Below are 23,449 nucleotides of genomic sequence, written 5' to 3'. Positions count from 1 at the left end.
TTCGTCCTTCTAGTCTTATTGTTCCTTCTTGGTTCTTGTACATATTGTATACTATCCTCCTTTCCCTATAATTTTCCCCTATTTTTCTCAGAATTTCGTACATCTCGCACCATCTCACACTGCCGAACGCATTTACAGGTCGAAGGAACCTATTAACGTGTCTTGATTTTCTTTCAGTCTTGCTTATCAAGCGCAACGTCAGAAGTGCCTCTCTGGTGCTTTTCCTTTTCCTAAAACCAATCTTAGTCATCTAACACATCCTTAGTTTTCTTTCCCAGCTTTCTGCAAATTATTCTTGTCAACAACTTGGATGCATGAGTTGATGCGCAATAATTCTAGTGCCTGTTGGCTCCTGCTATCCTCGGAAGTGTTTGGATGATGTTTTCCGAAAATCTGATGCTATATCGCCAGTCTCATATATTCTACACACCAACGTAAATATTAGATTTATATGCACTTTTAGAAATTCCGATGGAATGCTATGTATCCCTTCCGCCTTATTTGATATAAAGTCTTCCAAAGCTCTTTTAAATTCTGAATGTAAAACACGATTTCTTATCTCTTCCCTGTCAACTCCCGCTTCTTCATCCCTTCCGCTCGTAGGGACCTTTAATTACTCTTTCCACTTATCCTTTATGTCCTCTGCATGTAACTGTGGAATTCCCACCGCACTCTTAATGTTACCGAAGACTGTTTTGACTTTCCTACTTGCTGAGGCTGTCCTTCCGACACTAATATCTTTTTTGATTTCATCACATTTTTCGTATACCCTTTTCACCTTAGTTTCCTTGCACTTCCTATTTATTTCATTCTTAAGCGACTTGTATTTCAGTATTCCTGAATATGTTGGAACATTGTTGTACTTCCTTCTTTCATCGATCAGCTGAATTATTTCTTCTGTTATCCGTGGCTTGTTCGCAATTACCTTCTTTATTCCTATGTTTCAATTAATTGCGAACTTCTGTGACTGTCCTTTTTAGAAATCACCACTCCTCTTCAATTGAACTGCCTGCTGAACCATTCATTATTGAAGTATCTATAGTATCAGAGAACTTCCAGCATATCTGTTCATTCCTTAGTACTTCTGTATCACACTTCCTTGCGTATTGATTCCTGCCGACCAATCTCTTAAACTTCAGCGTACTCTTCCTCACTATTAAAATGTGATCTGAGTCTATATCTCCTCCTGGGTACGCCTTACCATACAGAATCTGATTCCGGAATCTCTGCCTGATCGTGATGTAATCTAACTGAAATCTTCCCGTACCTCCAGGCCTTATCCGAATATATGTCCTGTTCTTGTGATTCTTGAACCGAGTATTCGCTATTATTAGTTGAAATTTATTGTAGAACTCAATTAGTCCTTCTCCTCTGTCATTCCTACTTCCAAGCCCGTATTCTCCTGTAAAAATTTCTTCTACTCCCTCCCCTACAACAGCATTCCAAACCCCTATGATTATCAGATTTTCATCACACTTTACGTACTGAATTTCCTGTTCAGTATCCTCATATACTTTCTTTACCTCTTCATCTACAGCTTGCGACGTCGGCATGTATACCTGAACGATCGTAGTCAGTGTTGGTTTTCTGTCGATTCTGATGACAACAAACCTCACTGAACTGTTCACAGTAACTCACTCTCTGCCCTACATTCCTACTCATAACGAATCCTCTTCCCATTTTACTATTTTCCGCTGCTGTTGGTCTTACGCTACACTTATATGACCAGAAATCCTTGTCTTCTTTCCATTTCACTTCACTGACCCCAACTGTATCTAGATTGAGCATTTACATATCCCTTTTCAGATTTTCTATCTTCCCTACCACGTGAAACTTCCACGCCCCGACTCGTAGAACGTTATCGTTCATTGGTTATTGAATCTTTTTCTCATAGTCACCTCCCCCGTGGGAGTCCCCTCCCGGAGATCCGAATGGGAGGCTATTCTGGAATCTTTTTCCAATGGAGACACTTTTTCAGTTACTTTTTAAATTACAAGCCACATGTCCGGTGGATACACATTATGTGTCATTAATGAAGTGATTTTTATTGTCTTCTGCATCCGTATACCGCTGATCATTCCTGATTCTTCTACCTTTAGGGGCATTTTCACTGTTTAAGTAGTGGCGTGGTTTGACCCCACGACTAATGAAGTTTTGATTACTAATCAAAGACGCTACCCGTAGGCACGGCTCTATTATGTAATGTAAGAAAGTTCCATATCATCTTGCTGACCAGGTGTAGTATTGAACGCCTTTCTTCCTAAGGAAACTGTTTGTAATTTTCAAATGATTAAAGTAACGAAATCTCTGAATATTTTTCCGTTTTCATTACATACGTTTTCTCCAAATTTGCCTATTATTTTGGGAATGGGGAAAATCTTATTTCTGTTGAATCTGTTTGAGATCATCTACGCCTGTGCAACACTAGTCGAATGCTTCGTACCATTTCATTACGGACGGACGCCACATTGCAAATAGTCCAAATACCGCGAGAATTTCATGGCGAATCTGTGTTTTGTTTACACGCCTTCCTACTTTAGTTATGTTACCTCTCTATCTCAATGGTACGATGTGAGGCATATTTTATCCGTACCGCAGCAGAATTCTGACTGCAATGCATCTCTCCAGTTGCGCGATAATCTTAGCGTGGGACGATATGTACAATTTACTTTAAGTAACTACGTTGCTTTTTAGTAACGAGACTTTATTTTTGTCACAAGTCTTTGACTAGTTTGATGCGGCCCTCAAATCCTTCTTCTCTGCCAACCTGCACATCTCACAACAGCACTTATACCCAAAATTCTTAATTTCACATACATATACAGGGTGCTACTTGAGCCAGCGTAGACAGAAAATTGTTTAACGTATGAGTACCCAACGCAATAGGAATGATGTTAAGATTGCGCGCGTAGATAGTAGTGTCGGCGTCCTGAGTAGCCGTTAGGCACCGGTACTGAAACGGCGACGATGGGCTGAAAAACATCGTCAGTGTACATTAGAGCTGTAGACAACCAACGTGGATCTGGGCAAGGTGAACAGCGCTTTACTTGTAAAACTGTTTTATCATAATAAAACCAATACTGTTGCTGTTCGCGAGTATCGACGCATTGAAGGGCTAGAGAGGCCCTCTTTCAGCATCGGGGTTGAAGAATATGACTCGAAACTTTTGATTAACTGGCAATTCGGAAACTGCTCCTGGGAGAGACCGGTGGCCAGCCGCGCCACAAATTATTGGTGAAGTTACTGTAGCCATGGTTGAGAATGCTGGACGCAATGTACGATTATCAGGCAGTGCACTAACAGTATCACAACAACTGAACATTCCATAGTCCATGGATGTTTCGCGCAGCAGTAGAACGATGTCCAATGCGGTTCTCTACTACCATGGATGTGGGTGGTCGTCACATTGAACAACGTTTGTTCTCTGGAATGTTAACATGGTACGCAATTAACATATTTTACCGCCTCATGATGTTGCATTATGATGAGTTTGGCTTTAGGAAAGGTTATGGAACCAGAGAGGCAATTCTGACGTTGCAGTTGATAATGGAACCAAGAGTAAAGAAAAATCAAGAGATATTTGGATTTGTCGATCAGAAAGGACTCTCTTGTCCAAGATAATCAACTGATATCAAACATAGGCCATAATTTGAGGAAGAATTTCTGAGAATTGTATGGTAGTGAAATACGGACTGTGGAAAAACCGGAACAGAAGAGACTTGAAGCATTTAAGATGTGGTGCTACAGATAAATAATGGCGCAATATGTTCGAAATTTTGAGAAAAATTGGAGTAAGCTATATGGTAAGCTGCGTAATATACAATATGTACAAGAGCCTAGAGGGGAATGATAAGAATGGGAGACCAAGAACGAAGTACTTAGATGAAAATATGTGTAAGACAGGGATGTAGTCTTTCACCCCAACTCTTAATTCTATACATCGAAACAAAGAAAGAAATAAAAGAAAGATTCACGAGTGGAATTAAAGTTCAAGGTGAAAGGATATAAACGATAAGATTTGCTGATAACATTGCTATCCTCAGTGAAACTGAAGAAAAATAACAGGATCGGCTGAATGGAATGAACAGTCGCATGGGCACACAGTATCGATTGAGACTAAATTGAAGAAAGACGAAAGTAATCAGTAGCAGCAGAAATGAGAACAGCGAAAAACTTAACATCAGTATTAATGGTCAAGAAATAGATGAAGTTAAAGAATCCTGCTACCTAGGCAGCAAAATGATCCTTGACGGGCGGAGCAAGGAGGGCATAAAAAGCAGACTAGCACTGACAAAAAGGACTCTCCTGTCCAAGAGAATCAACTGATATCAACCATACGCCATAATTTGAGGAAGAATTTCTGAGAATTGTATTGTAGTGAAACACGGACTGTGGAAAAACCGGAACAGAAGACAATTGAAGCATTTGAGATGTGGTGCTACAGATAAATGTTGAAAATTAGGACCTGTAAAGTAAGGAATGTGGCTGCGGAGAATCGAAGAGGAAATGAATACATGCTAAACACTGAGGAGAAGAAGAAGGTACAGGATGATAGGACAACTGTTAAGGTAACAGGGAATAATTTCCACGGTAGTAAAGGGAGCCGTGTTGGGTAAAAACTGTAGAGGAAGACAGACTGGAATACATCCAGCAAATAATTGAGTACATACTCTTCCGTGTATCCTTCCAAATGTTTCCACGAAGTTTCATTGTACGGTCACCCGTTTGTCACGGTGGCTGTCTCAGGTAGTGAAATATCAGTTCTAATCAATCGGGGGGCTTCTACTAACTCTTGCCTCATTCCGCATCTCAGCCTCCATATGGACGTCTTCAGCGGTCAAATTTCTATTGGTTGTACTCCTTTCTGTCTCTTGAATCCGTTTAACCGACGGTCCTCTGACCTTCTGATTGTCAGTCTGTGTTCAAATATAATCTTGGCTATTTTTTCTTACCAATACTTAATAAGTGTACAAGCCAAAAAAGTTTTCTGCGTTCTCTTTCATCCGTTATAATATCATCCTCTTGTGTTGTTTCCTTGACATCCTCAATTGGTTTATGTACCAACGGTAGATCCTTGATACTCGTCTTAGAAAGTCTATTTCTACAGCTTCGATCCTCTTGCAGCTCTTGTCCATAATTGCCCAGCACTCCGAACCATGTATGCTAACTGGCTCAATAAAGCTTTTACATATTCATGTTTTGTTGTTAATCTGATATTTTTGGACCACAAGGGTGTTAGATTTTGATATTGCCCTCCTTCCTGAGTGCAGTCTCTTTCTCAGGTCATCTTCAAAATTTACGCCTTGATTAATTATACTCCCTACGTACCTACAGCTTTCAAAGCTATTGTTGGCTACGTCGTTTGATATTTCAAGATCTACCGATTGCCTTCCCTTGGCTAAGTATTTTTCTTCCTTGATATTAAACTTCAATTCCAGTTTCCTGTATTCTTTTATTAATTTTCTCAGTATGTAAGAAATATCTTCTTCGTCAGTCGCAAGCGCCACCAGGTCATCTACTAGTGAAAGAGTATACACTGTCGCCTTACGACTGAATTCGCATTCTACTGCATTAATCTATCAGTACTGTCGCATTTACAGATATATTTTGAATAAACTTAGAGATAAACAACAGCTACGTTTTTATCAATTTTTTTATTCAAACGGTTCAGAGATGATAGATCCTACCCTTCCTCTTCCGTGCACACCTTTCTATGTATGTTATATACATTTCTTACATAAGGGGCAGTCAAAAGAATACGAGACGGATGCAAAAACGTAAATGCACACCACAACTGTTATGCATTTGTCCCACTGTGAGAGAAGGTGGCTTCATGGAAAAATGTTAGCGTTTGCCGAAGGAATCATGATTGTACCGTAGCAATCCGACAGCCACGAATGTCATTCTTCAGGGCTCCAAAATTATTTCAATGTTCGGGCCCACATGTTACTAACATTGTTTCGACTAAGCTGCAGAAGTTTTTCCATGCTCTTTCCGTATTTTTGGAGATCTGAAGAAAGACTTTCGTGGCCGTCGAATTACTTGGGACGAAGCGGTGCGCTCGTGGGTGTAATCATTTTTCCATGAAGTCACTGATCGTCTAGTTTTGCAGTGTGATAAATGTATTAACGGTGATGGTGATCACTTTTGAAATAATGAACAGGGGGACAGTAGCGCAGTCTTTGTCATAAAGTGAAACGAAGCGACTTATCTGATGTCAAACAGCATTTCCAAAATGGCTAAGTTTGTAAACTGTTCGTATGCCGCCGTTGTTAAAGTAAAGTACCGGGTGATCAAAAAGTTAGTATAAATTTGAAAACTTAATAAACCTCAGAATAATGTAGATAGAGAGGTAAAAATTGACACATATGCTTGGAATGACATGGGGTTTTATTAGAAACAAAAAAAAAAAAACTTCACAAAATGGCCGACGGATGGCGCTGGACAGCGTTTCAAAAGATGACGGAAGATTGGTTGAGAAACGTGTTGTGGCCCGACGAAGCTCATTTCACGCTCCGAGGGTCTGTCAACGCCCACAACTGCAGCTGCAGAATTTGGGCTACCGAAAATCCTAGAACTGTCGTGGAAACTCCATTGCACGACGAGAAAGTCATGGTATGAGTTGGATTTACCACATCTACCGTTATCGGGCCTTTATTCTTCGAGAAAATGCGTGATTCTGGTTTAGTAACTGCTACCGTGACGGGTGAGAGGCACGCCGATATGTTACAGAATCGCATCATCCCCAGCCTGGCTGATAAACACCTGCTGGAACGTACGATGTTTATGCAGGATGGCGCTCCACCCCATACTGCTAGACGTGTGAAAGATCTCTTGCACGCTTCGTTTGGTCATGATCGTGTGCTCAGCCGCCACTTTCGTCATGCTTGGCCTCCCAGGTCCCCAGATCTCAGTCAGTGCGATTATTGGCTTTGGGGTTACCTGAAGTCGCAAGTGTATCGTGATCGACCGACATCTCTTGTAATGCTGAAAGACAACATCCGACGCCAATGCCTCGCCAAAACTCCGGACATGCTTTACAGTGCTGTTCACAACATTATTCCTCGACTACAGCTATTGTTGAGGAATGATAGTGGACACACTGGCTATTTCCTGTAAAGAACATCATCTTTGTTCTGTCTTACTTTGTTATGCTAATTATTGCTATTCTGATCAGATGAAGCGCCATCTGTCGGACATTTTTAAACTTTTGTATTTTTTTTGGTTCTAATAAAACCCCATGTCATTCCAAGCATGTGTGTCAATTTGTACCTCTCTATCTACATTATTCCGTAATTTATTCAGATTTCAAATTTAAACTGACTTTTTGATCACCCGGTATACCTGGATGATGCTATAAAAAACCGGCGTCGAGGCAACTATGGTGTATTTGTCGACATAGATGAGAGGGGTGAACAACGGCTGTGGAGTTGTGCACAGGCAAATGCAACTGCTGAGCAACGATCGCAGAGATGGACCAAGGGGCTACCAACAGTGTCTCCTCAACGACCGTTCAGCGAACGTTGCTGTGTTTGGGTTTCCGCAGCGGTTGGTTGGTTCATACACCCTTGCTGACTGCTGTTCATAGACGACGAAGACTGCAGATTACACGCCAGTGGCGCAACTGGACTTCCACTGAGTGGTAACAGTACTCTTTCCCGATGATTCAAGTTTTATGTTCCATCGGACAGATGACTGTTGCCGTGTATGCCGTGAAAATCTGAAAGCAAGCACCCCTCAACAGTCGTCGGAAGGGTCCAGGCCGCAGGGCATTTCCAGGGTTATTTCGACATTCGAATAGCACAGTGGATCAACAGAAGTCTGCATCTATCCTTGTGAACCATGTCCACTCCTATATGGAGTTCGTTTCTCCTCGGCACGATGGCATCTACCATCAGGACAATGCAAAATGTCACCCGTCTCTCAGTGTGTTTGAGTGGTTCGAAGAATAACCAGGTTGAGGCTGCCGTACTGCCCTGGCCACCGAACACACCGAATTTAAACTCAATCGAGATTGTGAAGGACCACATGATCGAACTCTTCGCGCCATAGGTCTTTGAACCGAGAAACCCAGCGAAACTGACCACCGCACTGCAGTCGACTCCATATCCCTCTCGGTACCTCAGGGCACATCATCGACTCTCTTCTTGCACCTCTTGCAGTGGTCCGTGCTGCAAAAGGTGGTTATTCGGGCTTTCGACAGGTGGTCACATTAACGTGACTGAACAGTGTACATGACGATTGAAAATGGTTCAAATGGCTCTGAGCACTATGGGACCCAGGTCATCAGTCCCCTAGAACTTAGAACTACTTAAACCTAACTAACCTAGGGACATCACACACATCCATGCCCGAGGCAGGATTCGAACCTGCGACCGTAGCGGTCGCGCGGTTCCAGGCTGTAGCGCCTAGAACCACTCGGCCACGCCGGCAGGCTTGTACATGACGGGTCAGTGGCATGTAACTCCACTAATTCTAAGATTCAGATTTTTAGAGATATACGAAAACTAAATGTGTTTCCAAATTTGTTTCACAAGTTTTTTTTCTGTCTACTGCAGTTCTCAATTATTTCTTATGCTGCATAATCTATTCTGTCTTTCGTGCAAGTCTTTAATCCTATCGAGATACTTCAGGTACCATGGAAATTATTCCACAACGGTTGTTCAACCACGCTGTGCCTTCGTCTAGTCAGTGTTTTCCTCATATTCTGATTATATATTTCGATCCTCGATTACTCTGCAAACGACGTCATTTTTGATGTTAACAATCCGTTTATTTTTGTAGAGATATATGGCAGCTTCCTATCAGTACATCAACCTAAGAATAACGGAATACACTTGTAGCTGGGATTCACAGTCATAAGAAATTTTTTTGAAGGACATCATCTTTACGCCAGTGACTGTTATAATTATTTTGTATTACACTATTGCAATTTCGGCCTAAAGGCCATTATCAAGTGCTACTGAAAAATACAGAATGTTTATGAAAATTATTTTACAGGTTCATTATGTATCTCGACGTTATGACGATTACACAAGACATTTTCACTATGTAGCCATGTTACTTACATATTATGGCTTTAAGCCATGTCAGCGTAATGTAAGATGACACATTTGTGTGTTGTCAATCCTGTTGAATACATTCGTGTCGTTGTTACACAGTACGAGCACACGTATACAAACATCGTAAACCAACACAATCTGTAAATGCACATGTTCATTAACCCATCACTAGTCACACTTGCATTAGATCGCAGCTGCAGACTACTGTTTGCAGGCTACTAATAAACGTTTTGGCGCGTAAACGGATTACAGATATTGTTTTACTATTTGTGGAGTGCCATTGCAGTCCAACGACTGTGCTAGGAAGCAAAGAGGATGTCCTCGTTGCACAATTATGAAGTCTTAAACCACCATAGATAAACGTTAAGATTATACATCAATTTACATACATAAGGGTTACACATCATTATACATAAAATCTTTCAGAATAACTGCTACCTCTGGTGGTTTACCAGCAGTTGTTGAACAGCGTGGAGGGTAGTCAAATGTGAGTGGAGGAGAGTTTGTCCTACTTTGCAGGACGACTTGAGGAGCAGTTGAGAGCAGAAGAGAGGGTTAGGTGAAGAGGAGCAGAGGAAACAACGGACAGAACGAAGCAGCGTAGCGAAACAGCGACGCGAAACCAGCTTAAGTTTTCATACATGCAAAGCATTCGCGATGGAGAATTAATTCCGGAGGCTTGAGCGGTTGGGTCCTGCCCCCAACGGCCTGTGGCCCACACGACCGTGCCGAGTTGCGGGTAGCCCGCCACCAGGCGCGGCTTGGCGGCCTCCCCGTTCCGCATTGACGCTTTTCTTGCAGCTGCGGAGGAGCTTTGGCGGCCCATCGACACCCCCGCTCCGTCTGGCCAGCTTTTTTTCCCAGAATGCCATTTCTGAGGGGGCGCGGCATGAGGGAATATCGCACAGAGGCGGCGAGCGATAGAGGTCTCCGCTGCGGGAGAGTATAGTCGTGTCGCGTGCATTTTTAACGGTCTCTCAGCCAGCCTGCTGTCACGACAGGCTCCATCCTGTGGCAATGACGTCAACCTACGCCGCTGCAGCATCACGAATCGGCTCTAAGATCGGTCAGCATCCACCAGCCCCCTTGCTTGTGGGGGGCACTTCACACCCTGTTGCTCCTGCTCCATCTTCTCCGGGAGCAACAACCTCCCAACCATCGGGGACATCAGCTTCCCCTTCCCAGCCGGAGAAGCGTAAGACTTCTTCGGCTACTCTCGCCAGGAAGGGATCCCTTGGGGACCTCCCTTCGCAAGTTCCGACCAGCGGCACAGCAGACACCGGCAAGTGGCTCAAACAACCACCAGCCCCTGGTCGTAGGGCCTCCCAGTCCTCCTCCGTCCCTGAGACTGACCCTGTGAAGCCCTCTAAGCCCTCCAAGCCTGCACCACCGAAGGCACAACGGGAGAAACAGAAACATAACCAGAAGAAAGTCCCCAAGAATACCAACATTGCGGTGGCACCCGTTCCACCGCTTACTACAAGCTCCGCCTCGGAGGACGAGGTGGAGATTCTGGCGTCTGCTGAGGACCTCGATCTCGGCGGTCCCTCAGACGCCATGAATAGCACTAGCGCGGGTGCTCAATCGGAGGCAGCAGGTGACCCGGCGGCGTAATCTGCCTTCCCAGTCCCGTCACGCATTTCCCAGCCATGGACAACACCATCCTCCAGTGGAACTGCAGCGGTTTCTTCCACCATCTAGCTGAGCTCCGCCAACTCATCAGCCTTCACCCTTTCTTCTGCATTGCTCTCCAGGAAACTTGGTTTCCAGCAATGCGAACCCCCGCCCTCCGTGGCTATCGGGGTTATTATAAGAACCGAGCAGCTTATGAAAGGGTGTCTGGTGGCGTCTGCATATATGTCCTTCACACTCTGCACAGCGAGTCTGTCCCTCTCCAGACGCCATTAGAGGCTGTCGCTGTACGCGTGTGGACGCCACAGGCTGTTACCGTCTGCAGTCTTTACATTCCACCGGATGGTGATGTCTCGCAGCATGTCCTGGCTGCACTAGTCGCCCAATTGCCGCCACCTTTCTTGCTATTGGGCGACTTCAACGCCCATAACCCTCTGTGGGGTGGGTCAGTGGCAACAGGTCGAGGCGCCATCATTGAGCATTTAATGTCGCAGCTCGATCTCTCGCTGTTAAATGATGGTGCCTTCACACACTTCAGTGTGGCGCATGGCACCTACTCCGCCATTGACCTTTCAATCTGTAGCCCTGGCCTCTTACCGTCTGTACAATGGAGTGTGCATGATGACCTGTGTGGTAGTGACCACTTTCCGATCTTTCTGTCACTACCACAGCGCCACTCTTCTGGGCGCCCTAGCAGATGGGCTATGAATAAGGCTGACTGGGACTTGTTCTCCTCCACTGCCGCTTTTGAGCCTCTCTCTACTGATGACATTGATGCGGTGGTTCAATCGGTCACCACCGGCATCGTTACTGCCGCCGAATCTGCCATTCCCCGTTCTTCTGGGTCCCCTCGGCGGAAGGCTGTGCCTTGGTGGTCGCCTGCGATCGCTGAAGCGATTAAAGATCGCCGGCGGGCGCTCCAGCGTCACAAGCGACATCCCTCCATAGACCACCTTATCGCCTTCAAACGGCTGCGTGCGCGAGCCCGCCTCCTTATCCGCCAAGGCAAGAAGGAGTGCTGGGAGCGGTATGTGTCCTCCATTGGCCTCCATGTCACTCCATCGCAGGTCTGGGCCAAGATTCGACGCGTCTACGGCTATCGGCCACCTGTCAGCGTCCCTGCGCTCTCACTGAATGGAGCAGTTTGTACTGACTCCGACGACATTGCAAATCGCCTAGCAGAGCATTTTGCTATGAGTTCCGCTTCTGCGAATTACCCCCAGGCCTTCCGCTCCATTAAAGAGCGGATGGAACGTCGGAGCCTTTCGTTTCGCACCAACCACCTAGAATCTTAGAATGCTCCATTTAGTGAGTGGGAATTTCGCAGTGCCCTAGCTGCTTGCCCTGATACCGCTCCTGGGCCAGATGGCATCCACTGTCAGATGCTGAAACACCTTTCAGTGGACTGCCAGCGGCGCCTTCTCGATCTTTACAACCGTCTTTGGGTCGAGGGGGAGTTTCCGTCGCAATGGCGGGAAGGCATTGTCATCCCCGTTTTGAAACCTGGAAAGAACCCTCTGGAGGTGGACAGCTACCGTCCCATTAGCCTCACCAACGTTCTTTGCAAGTTGCTTGAACGGATGGTGAGCCGGCGCTTGAATTGGGTACTGGAGTCTCGGGGCCTTCTGGCTCCGTCTCAGGGTGGGTTCCGTCAAGGCCGCTCCGCCACCGACAATCTGGTGAGCCTGGAGTCGGCCATCCGTACTGCCTTTGCCCGCCGTCAGCACCTGGTCGCTGTCTTTTTCGACATGCGGAAGGCGTACGATACGACATGGCGTCATCACATCCTTTCTACGCTTCATGGATGGGGTCTTCGGGGTCCTCTGCCAATTTTTATCCGCAATTTTCTGTCGTGTCGTACCTTCCGCGTGCAAGTCGCGGCCTCGTATAGTTCCTCCCACGTCCAGGAGAACGGTGTGCCACAGGGTTCTGTTTTAAGTGTCTGTCTGTTTTTAATAGCCATTAATGGGCTTGCTGCGGCCGTGGGAAATTCTGTCTCCGCTTCCCTGTATGCTGACGACTTTTGCCTTTACTACAGCTCTACAGGCATTGCAGCTGTTGAACGTCAGCTACAGGGCGCTATCCGTAAGGCGCAGTCTTGGGCTGTAGCGCATGGGTTTCAGTTTTCGGCAGCCAAGACCTGCGTTATGCATTTCTGCCGGCGACGTACTGTCCACCCGGAGCCGCAGCTTTCTCTTAACGGCGAACTTCTTTCGGTGGTGCAATCACACAGGTTTTTGGGGGTGGTTTTCGATGCCCGATTGACTTGGCTGCCTCATATTCGGCAGCTCAAACAGGCGTGTTGGCGGCATCTCAATGCACTGCGATGTTTGAGTCACACGCGATGGGGCGCCGACCGCTCTACCCTGTTACGGCTCTACCAGGCGTTAATCCAGTCCCGTCTGGATTATGGGTGCCTGGCATATGGCTCAGCATCCCCGTCTGCGTTGCGGGTGCTGGACCCAATTCTCCACAGCGGGATACGCCTTGCCACTGGTGCTTTCCGCACCAGCCCTGTGGACAGCTTACTAGTGGAGGCAGGTGTCCCTCCACTGCGGTTCCGACGCCAACAATTACTGGCTGCTTATGCTGCCCATGTTTTTAGCTTGCCCGGGCATCCAAATTACCGTGTGCTGTTCCCACAGTCGGTCGTCCATCTGTCAGAGCGTCGGCCCCGGTCGGGTTGTCCGATCGCCGTACGCGTTAAGGAGCTTCTCTCCGGGCTTGGATTTTTCCCTGTTCCACCTCCTTTCCGGGCCACTTTGCGTACACCCCCATGGTGTTGTCCTCGCCCTTGCCTTCGGCTCGACTTGGCACAGGGCTCGAAGGACTCGGTCCCTCCAGAGGCCTTCCGCCGCCGCTTTTCTTCCATCCTGGCCACGTATGAGGGCTCTGGAATTGTTTACACCGACGGTTCGATGGTTGCTGGTCGTGTCGGGTATGCGCTAACTCTAGGGGACCATTCCGAACAACGTTCCTTGCCGGATGGCTGCAGCGTTTACACTGCTGAGCTGGTCGCCATCTTTCGTGCCCTAGAGTATATCCGCTCCTGCTCAGGTGAGTCCTTCGTTATCTGTAGCGATTCCCTGAGCAGTTTACGAGCTCTCGACCAGTGTTTTCCTCGTTCCCGTCTGGTGGTGGCTATCCAGGAGTCCCTGTCTACTCTTGACCGTTGCGGCCGCTCTGTGGTCTTTGTTTGGACCCCAGGCCATGTTGGGATCCCTGGGAATGAGAATGTTGACCGTCTGGCAAAAGAGGCCACAAATACATCATCTCTTGATGTTGGCCTCCCAGAGACTGATTTGCGGGCAGTCTTCCGCCGCAAAATTTTGGCGCTATGGGCCGATGAATGGCGCGACCTGACGACGCGCAACAAACTTCGGGCCATCAAAGGGGCTACCGGTGTGTGGCGCTCCTCCTTGCGGGTCTCTCGCAAGGAGTCTGTTGTCCTCTGCCGGCTGCGCATTGGGCACACGTGGCTGACGCACGGCCACTTATTGCGCCGTGAGAACGCACCTCTCTGTCGCTGCGGCTCCGTTTTATCTGTGGTCCATATTTTATTGGAGTGTCCGCTTTTAGCTGTGCTCAGGCAGTCGTTCGCACTGCCTGACACGCTCCCTGCCCTTTTATCTGATGACTCTGTTATGGCTGGCTTAGTTTTACGTTTTATTCGGGCAGGGGGTTTTTATCATTTAATCTAAGTGTTTCTGTTTTACCTTGTTGTTTTGTGTTGATTCTGGCCTTTGGCCTCCGGTTTTAAACTGATTTTTTTTTAATGTGTTTTAAGTGGTTGGCTTTTCCTTTTTTATTTCTATGGTCGGCCAACCACCGTCACACTCTGTGTCATTTTAGTTTGTTTTGTCTGGTCTTTGTCTGTTTCTCTTGTTCTGTGTTGTCTTTGCTCTATTCTGTTTCTCGTTTTTATTCTCTGTGAGTGTTTTTAGTACTTGGAAAAAGGGACCGATGACCGTAGCAGTCTGGTCCCTTTAATCCCACCAACCAAACCAAACCAAACCAATGCTGCGACAGAATGTGCTGCACTTAGCCGTCAACTGCCCCTTGATTTATGTCACTTTACCACACAGCTTCCTCGCGCTATTTGAATGGCCCCACCTTAGCATCTAACAATACATTCTCAATTACATTATACCTCTAGGGTGATTATTAGGTACCACCCCGATATTAAACAACATAAACAACTTTGCTGGCAAATGACTACATAGTTGTTGTATACCAATCATGTGAGTTCACTTCTGTTCGTGTTGCATGACTGATATGTGAAGCAAATGCATCATGTGGATTCCACTAGGATGGTATAGGTTGGAATACTCCATTCGAATATGCAATAGAAAATACCTCTGGGAAAGAGTACATATTTTACCTGAGGATAGGGTGGATTACGGTATGTACGGAGGTGTGTAGGCAATCAATATTGGTGTGATATAGTCTCAAATGGTTCAAATGGGTCTGATCATTATGGAACCCAACATCTGAGGTCATCAGTCCCCTAGAACTTAGAACTACTTAAACCTAACAAACCTAAGGACATCACACACATCCATGCCTTAGGCAGGATTCGAACCTGCGACCATAGTGGTCGCGCGGTTCCAGACTGAAGCGCCTAGAACCGCTTGTCCACACCGGCCGGCGTGGTATAATCTCCATCATACACTGTACACTGACTGCAGTATGTTTTTTTTATATTTAGGACGTTCACATGTGATGGAGTTGTATATTAGCAGACGGAAATACCTGTGGTGGGGCTAGTAATTGACCTGAATATAAATAAATCTTACTTTTTTTCCCTTGAGTCATCAGTCTTCTAACTGGTTTATTGCGGACCCCACGAATTTGTCTCCAGTGCCAGTCTCTTCATCTCACATTAGCATTTGCAACCTAAGACCTCAGTTACTTGCTGGATGTATTCCAATCTCTGTCTTACTCTACAGTTTTTACCGTCTACAGCTCCCTCAGCTCCCTTTAGTACCATGGAAGTTAATCCCTATTGTCTTAAACAGATGTCCTATCATCCTTTCCCTTCTCCCTGTCAGTGTTTTCCAAATATTCATTTCCTCTGTGATTCTGCGCAGAACCTCCTCATCCCTTCCCTTATCAATTAACCTAATTTTCAACATTCGTCTGTAGCACTTCACCTCAAATACTTCGAGTCTCTTCTTCTGGTTTTACAACAGTTCATGTTTCACATCCACAGAATTCTGTGCTCCAAAAGAAACTTGCACATTAACAGGACTATAAATCTCCTACACTGTCACCAGAAGCGTTAACTGCAGTAAAATTTCTAACAGTAAACATATAGAGCGATCTGCAGTAGAAGTCATATATTGGGCTGGTATTGTTCTGTAGAATTGTTAAGTGTTGTAACCCAAACACTGAGAACCGATAAGTCGACTTATGTGTGGCAGGCGAGCAGCTGAAAATCCTGTCCGCATGTCACTTATCGATCCTAACACTAACACATCTTACACAAGAAACTAAACTACGTGAATGTACACTGTCCTAGTGGATAAATGCTGCTTGAGCAAAAATACAGTATCAAGGTCAGTCCACTCTCGTAGTCACGCGAGACGCGAGGAGGGACGGTGGGGGGAGGGGGGGGGGGCAAAAATAAAAAATGTTGTTATTAAACCCTAAATTTTTCCCTGCTCCTACAGCAGCTCTGAATTGCGTGTGGTTGAGACTGACGTTTGTAGCAGTCGCAGAAATGTAAATTACTGAATGGATAGTGCGTGTTGCAAGCTCTGTGATACTTTTACAATAGCTTTATTTTTCGCAAAACGCTGGGATGTCAACTAGACTCCGCCACCATTATGTATTTAGTGTAGTGATCATAGGAATACGAGAAAGGTGATTAGGACCTAATGATACATATTGATATACAATCATTTCATGGCCGCGAATTGTAGAAGCTATGCCTCAGATTTTCTTGGAAATAGCATCGTGTACTAAAGATGCAGTAGTCAGGCTTTCTTGATCACTGCACTGGAAAATACTCCCCCATATTCTTTCCATTAAAAAAGGAACCTATATCTGTTAACTCAGTCCTTACATGTGTGAGTGCAACAGAAACGGAGAAGTCGGTATACCGTTACGACATATCCCACACTGTGCACTATATAGTGGTTTGCGGAATATATATTTAGAAGTAGGCTCTTATTTCTAGGTGGGCTACGACACCTATAGGCTATAGCAATTTGTGGGGGGTCGCGAGTTGGAGCTAAACGTAGATTAACGTACCTATTGGTCCTAAAATAGCAGAAGAGATCTGGTACTGTTCTATTGCACCACTGACTACAAATCACTTGAAAAGCACCAGTCGTAAAATATCTGGGCATAAGCATTCACATGGATGTGAATTTCTTTCTGTATATTAATGTAATAATTTTTTTCATTGTGATAGCTCTCTACATGGCCATGGTCAGATAGAGGGCTAAATAACATAACTAATGGAACAGGGATCTAAGTAAGCAACGGGATTTCGAGAGGATTAACAGGGTTCTCTGACTGGGCTGGGATATCTAGAGCCCGTCTTACTCGTGGAAATCAGACAGATGCAGATGCTCTATAACAAAGACTGAAAGACCCATGAATGGTGACATAATGGCGATAAGTGGTAATCTGACAAAAGGTGGGCTGGGACGTGATCTTTGGCGGTAGACCTGGAAGACTTGACAATACTGAACGTGAGGTGATGGACATCCCTGACGTGTTATTATCATCGATGTTGTTTATTATAGCGTTAAATATCGTCAATTATAATCTTTGTAAGGCATTGAAATCTCTATGCCTCGACCTTGGGCATAGAATTTTGTTATGATATAGCTTCTATCTATTAAAGCATAGTTAACATTAGGAACAGTCGGGCACAGCCAGCCATGACTGCTTTTTTCCGACGTACTTCGTTTTTTGTTTTTAATTCTGAACTCGAATTTGCAAAGCATACAAAATATGAAATAAAAATTTGTACGTGCAAGTCAAAATCCCTTTCGTTAACACACCTACATTTACTAACAAACTCGGCTCTTTGCATGAACTTCGGGCATTCCCACTAGAACCACCACTGTCAGTTACGGTATAGCTCCAGAGACAACGCACCCCATTTTCGCAGCAGCGTCAGGTGTTCTGAATTCATACTGATGTTTGCATCTATCAGCTTGTGATCTTTGGCAATCGATTACGTATTTATTCCTCGCTATCTAAAATAGTCGATCCTGAAGACAACCGTCTCCACCTACAGTACCAAATGAAGGTATAACAGAGTAGATTTCCATACCGGATGTTTCAATAAAATCTTTATTCACCTTCAAGGCTATTTACAATAGCTCCCTATATATTGACAGTTTTATTATATGTGACTGCTTAAGACGTCTATCGGACGGTTTGCGACGCTGTTTGTACAATAATCTCGAATGTCACAACAATGTTTTACAAGGGGCTGTGGGGCGGTGGGTGGAATAATTTTAATGTTCCTATTATTTATTTAATGCTGTTGTTTTCCGTTCTCAACACTGGCTCTCTAACTGCAATATTGGCAACCAGAAAGTGATTAGCCTAACGTGAAGCCTGTAATTAGAATTCCTAGTGCCCGCTTCATCTGAGAAATACATTTATAGCTACAGCTTATAGCTCTGAGGAATTAGGAGATTGTCTGGGATTTATAATCAAAAACCATTCTATCTAAAATGTTCACTATATTCTGAAAGTTACAGACCAAAAAGAATCCACACAATCCAACTACCAGAGCATTTCAGAGTCTAATGCGCTGATGCAACTATAACTGTTCAAATTAAATGTTTAAGTGAATGCTCGCCATAATTTGATGATGATGTTCATCAAACGCCACGCTAATAATGGTAGAATGTCTGTCCTGCGGCGGCACGTGAAAATACGACATACGCAAACTAAAGATAGATCATTAACGTCATCCCAAAATTAACACTTCACTCGAAAACGATTTCATGGTTACGCATATCCCGAGTAACTTATTACTGCATCCGAGGCTGTTTATATCAATGCGACGCGACTCCCGGCACAGGTGGTGCGCTAATCAGCGTCTGGAGAGAACTGGGGATGGCTAGGGAACGCCTGATCAAATCTGCTCTCCCGACTAGCTGCTGGGCTAGTAATGCACCACTTTAAGTTATCGAATAAATCATTGCTCCCTTTGCTGATGGCCGATGAAGCTTTCAATTTAATTGTGCAATCAGCACACAGGTAAGTAATCATAATAAAAGTCTGACGTGGCTAAGTCAAATATTTTGGCCGAGAGAATTAATTTAATTACACTACACGCAGTAGACGAGCTGTGAACTTGCTCTTTGGAGATACGCTATCGCTATAGTTTTATAGTTATTCAAATGAAACTTCTCACATCTTTATGAGTATAGCGGATCTCCCTTCTACTTAAATTTAAACATCCTAACTTTATTTATTCGCCTACTTAATCTATCTTGCTTCCTTAATTTCTAAGACAAAAACCAGAAAATCATGAATTTCCACAAAAATTTTAATTTGTGAGATCCAGAATACTTTTTCTACTAAACTATCATGCAAAAGGAATCTAAATATAAATTTTTAAGTTTCTAACTCTTTTCTGTTGCGCCAATGATTTTTACAGAAAAATGTCCAAAATTCGAAAATGGTTAAAGTTATTGAACTGATATTCAACACATATTGATTTAGTATTACTCCTGACATGCTAGAAACGTTTCAGGTTATTTACTTGATTTTTAAAGTATTGCGCAACATTTATGACGTCAGAGCTAGTTACCGCGGACTGGCTGGCACACAATGGAAAGACTGATGTGAATTTTATAAGGCGTGAGTAGGCTGCTTCCCTACAGGGCGTTCAAAAATAAATGCTACACATTATTTTTTCGGCCATTTTCGGTCGAAGAAATACGGAATTTGCTGTGGGACATCGAGGAATATCGACGCTCTTCCCCCCTCCTTTCATGAAATTCCGACAGGTTGCTCCGCTAGATATAGTCTTCAAAGTAGCGTCTGTAATGGGGGGCGTTCTAAGGCTAGAGCTGTCAGTGAGTTTCTTTTGGCGGAAAACCAGAGCGTCATATATATTCACAGAGGTTGCAGAATGTCTACGGAAACCTGTCAGTGAACAAAAGCGCGGTGAGTCGTCGGGCGAGGCGTCTGTCATCAACAGAACAACGTCAGGCAACCCTGTCTGATCTCAGCTTGCCGGCCGGCCTTACGTAACTGTGAGTGCTGCATTGCTGGAACGTGCGGAGAGTCGCATTCGAGGCGATCAACGGATCACAATCAAACACCTCGTTTCACAACTGGGCGTATCTGTTGGTAGTGTTGACACACTCGTCCACCGGTTGGGGTTCCTTGGCACCTAACAGAAGACTATAAAGAGAAAGGAGGACCAGCTATGCGGAATTGCTTACACCTTACCAGGCTAACCGTGACAATTTTTGTTGAACATCGATACTGTAATCCATGGAGTGGCGCTATACAGCCCCTCAGGCGACATTATGGCGGTATTCTGGGATTCGGAATGGGTTATTCTGTTTGTTGTCCTCCATCATGGGGCAACGATCAACTTTGAAGTGTATTGTCCTACCCTCAAGATGTTGAAGAAACTAGTTTAGCGTTTTCGTCGCCGCTAAAATGCAAACGAACTTCTCCTTCTCCATGAAAACGCAAGGCCTCGTTCAAGTCAGCACACCCGAGCGGAGGTCACAAAAACTTCATTGGACTGCCGGCCGCTGTGGCCGAGCGGTTCTAGGCGCTTCAGTCCGGAACCGCGCTACTGCCACGGTCGCAGGTTCGAACTTGCCTCGGGAAAGGATGTGTGTGATGTCCTTATGTTAGTTAGGCTTAAGTAGTTCTAAGTCTAGGGGACTAATGACCTCAGATGTTAAGTTCCGTAGTGCTTAGCGCCATTTGAACTGCGTGCGTGTTCTTCTGCATTGGACAGTTCTTCTTTATCCACCCTAAAGCCCGGATCTCGCACATTCCGACTTCCACATGTTTGGCCCAATAAAGGATGCACTGCATTGGAGGCTGTACATGGGTGGTGCGGAGGTCATTGATGCAGCAAGACTTTGGCTCCGACTTCGACCAGTGGAGTGGTACCATACGGTTTACAGACCCCAGTATCATGGCACCGTGAGGCCGTCGCACTGAACGGAGATTTATTGAAAACTACTATTTTATAGCCAAAGAGTGTAGAATAATATGGTGTATTGTAATCCTGACTAAAACCAACCTGCTTTGAGAAAACAACGAGTTGCGCTATTTTGCCGCGCGGTGTTACCGCGTGGTCTTAGGAGGTTTGAAGCGGTTCGCGCGGCTCCACCCGTCGGAGGTTCGAGTCCTCCCTCAGGCATGGGTATGCGTTTTGTCCTTATCGTAAGTTAGTTTAAGTTAGATTAAGTAGTGTGTAATCCTAGGGACCAATGACCTCAGCAGTTTGGTCCCACAGGAACTTATCACAAATTTCCAAAAAAAAAAAAAAAAAATGTTGCGTTATTTATTGAACACCCTTAGTGTGTCTCGAAGTAAGAAACGTAAGTATTTTCAGTCTGTTTAGGAACTGCAGTTACTTCTGCCTCATTGTGTCTCACGATATCCCTGTGACATTACACTCAGGCGAACGCTAAACGAGCATCGTAGTTTCTCAACTAGAGTGACATGTAAGATACCGTTGCTCTTACAGAACCACCAAAACAGAGGCCTGAGGTGTTACCCTTTCCTTGTTTAATTCGTCTTCCAAAATATAAAGGCACCTGACTGTCACCATGTATTTAGTTCTTGATGTATTCGCATTAGGGCAAGCCTCGTGAACACTGTTAAAATCGTAACAGACTGCCTCAGTATGTAATTTACACAGTACTAAAAGTCGGTAATTGCTGCTTTCAAGATGCGTAATCATATATAAATTTTAATACTGGTATTATAAGAACATATGCAATATAGATGTATACACAGTTGATTACTACTCACGCTATGACCTTTAAGGCTGTCATTTATAGATAAGAATATTAAGTTAGTCACTTGAAGCTTACAGTGGCAGACTCATGCCATGGTTATAAGTATTGCGTCGATAAAATCAGGTGTGTTGTAGTTTTCCACGAAATACTATTATTACTATTGTTGCACTCTCGGAGTAGATGGATAATCATGTTCCATTTACCATTGTTTCTCAGTACACTAGTATAATAACACACACACACACACACACACACACACACACACACACACACAGAGAGAGAGAGAGAGAGAGAGAGAGAGAGAGAGAGAGAGAGAGAAAGGAATATACGTAGATGGGCAAATAAGAATTATGTCTCGACAGACTCCAATATAGGCAGATTTATAGGACAGATGGAGAAGAATGGTAAAGGAAGCAGGTCGCGGCTTATGTCATCAGGATCTACATGATATGCAACCTTATTTCTCGAGAATATCAGTGTATAACCGACTGCATTAACTCCATCGGTCAAAAGAGAAATAGTCAAGATAAATGCGATGAAATGCTGTAATGAAACTATTTCTGGTTTGGGAGACCTGAGAAATAATCTTCCACACTGAAAGGCGTAAGACACCTTTCGTTCAGCGTATTGTCACGCACGTGAATAGGCATTTGTCTACAATAAAGAAACTAGTCACTTATCTGTCTGCTGGTGTAGCACATTCCTGAGTAGTAACTCTGCTGGTGTAGCACAATCTTCGGCAGACAACGAGGCATTCTTTTTGAAAACTCTCTTCTTCCTCTCTTCGTCCGCCTGCTACCTTGAGGATGTGCTGGACTGTTTAGTAAAGAAGTACTGTGCTGTGACAGTAAAATGAGCACACTGAAGCGACGTCGTTCTGTATTATGGTGAGATGGTTGCTGGCTCGCAAGCTTCCATTGTATTGACGTCAGTGTATATTGTGAGACATTAGCTTTCTTTTAGTGAAACATATCCCTTCCAGTTTAACTTCAAACTCACAACTTCTTTGAAATATGTGGGAGTCAATGCCAAGCTTTTCTCATTATCCAAGCGTTCAGGCTCCTCTCATTTGTCTTCCACTTATTAAATAACATTTCGGGCGTTGATGTTAATATGCGTCGATTTTCCTTATGTGTTGTCCATGGATAGCACCGTAAAGAGACGTGGTCCGTTGAATGGGACTTGTGAATAAAACATGAGCCTTTTACTAAATTATTTTATTCTTACACACTGATTTCACGTCCCTTGATTTTTGTTCTAACTAACCCTTCACAGGTGTTCACTTAAGAACTAATCCTCGAATGTAGCAGTGATTACTTTTTATTTACACACAGTTTTCAGCTGAGTTAGTAGGTTTTCTGTTGAACAAGTGTTTGCCGCGACAGAGATTTACACTGAGGTGAAAAATCGTGGAATACCTCCGAATATCGTGACGGAAATCCCTTTTTCCGGCTTCGTGCAGCAATCCGACGTGGCATGGACTCAACAAGTCGTTGCAAGTCCCATTCAGAAGTACTAATCCATGCTACCTCCGTAGCCATTCATAATTGCGCAAGTGTTACAGGTGCAGGTTGTTGTGCACGAAGTGCCCCCTACATTATGTTCCACAAATGTTCGCTGGGACTCACGTACGGTAGTCTGGGTGTCCAAACCATTCAATCGACTAGTCCAGAATGTTGTGAACAACTGTGACCCGGTGACACGGAGCACTGCCATCCATAAAAATTCCATCGTTTTTTTGGAAACATGAAGTCCTTGAATGACTACAAATAGTCTCCA

The sequence above is a fragment of the Schistocerca nitens genome, chromosome 6 (genome assembly GCF_023898315.1).
Source record: "Schistocerca nitens isolate TAMUIC-IGC-003100 chromosome 6, iqSchNite1.1, whole genome shotgun sequence".
In the NCBI taxonomy this organism is placed as follows: domain Eukaryota; kingdom Metazoa; phylum Arthropoda; class Insecta; order Orthoptera; family Acrididae; genus Schistocerca; species Schistocerca nitens.
Note: the sequence above shows the minus strand (reverse complement) of the source record.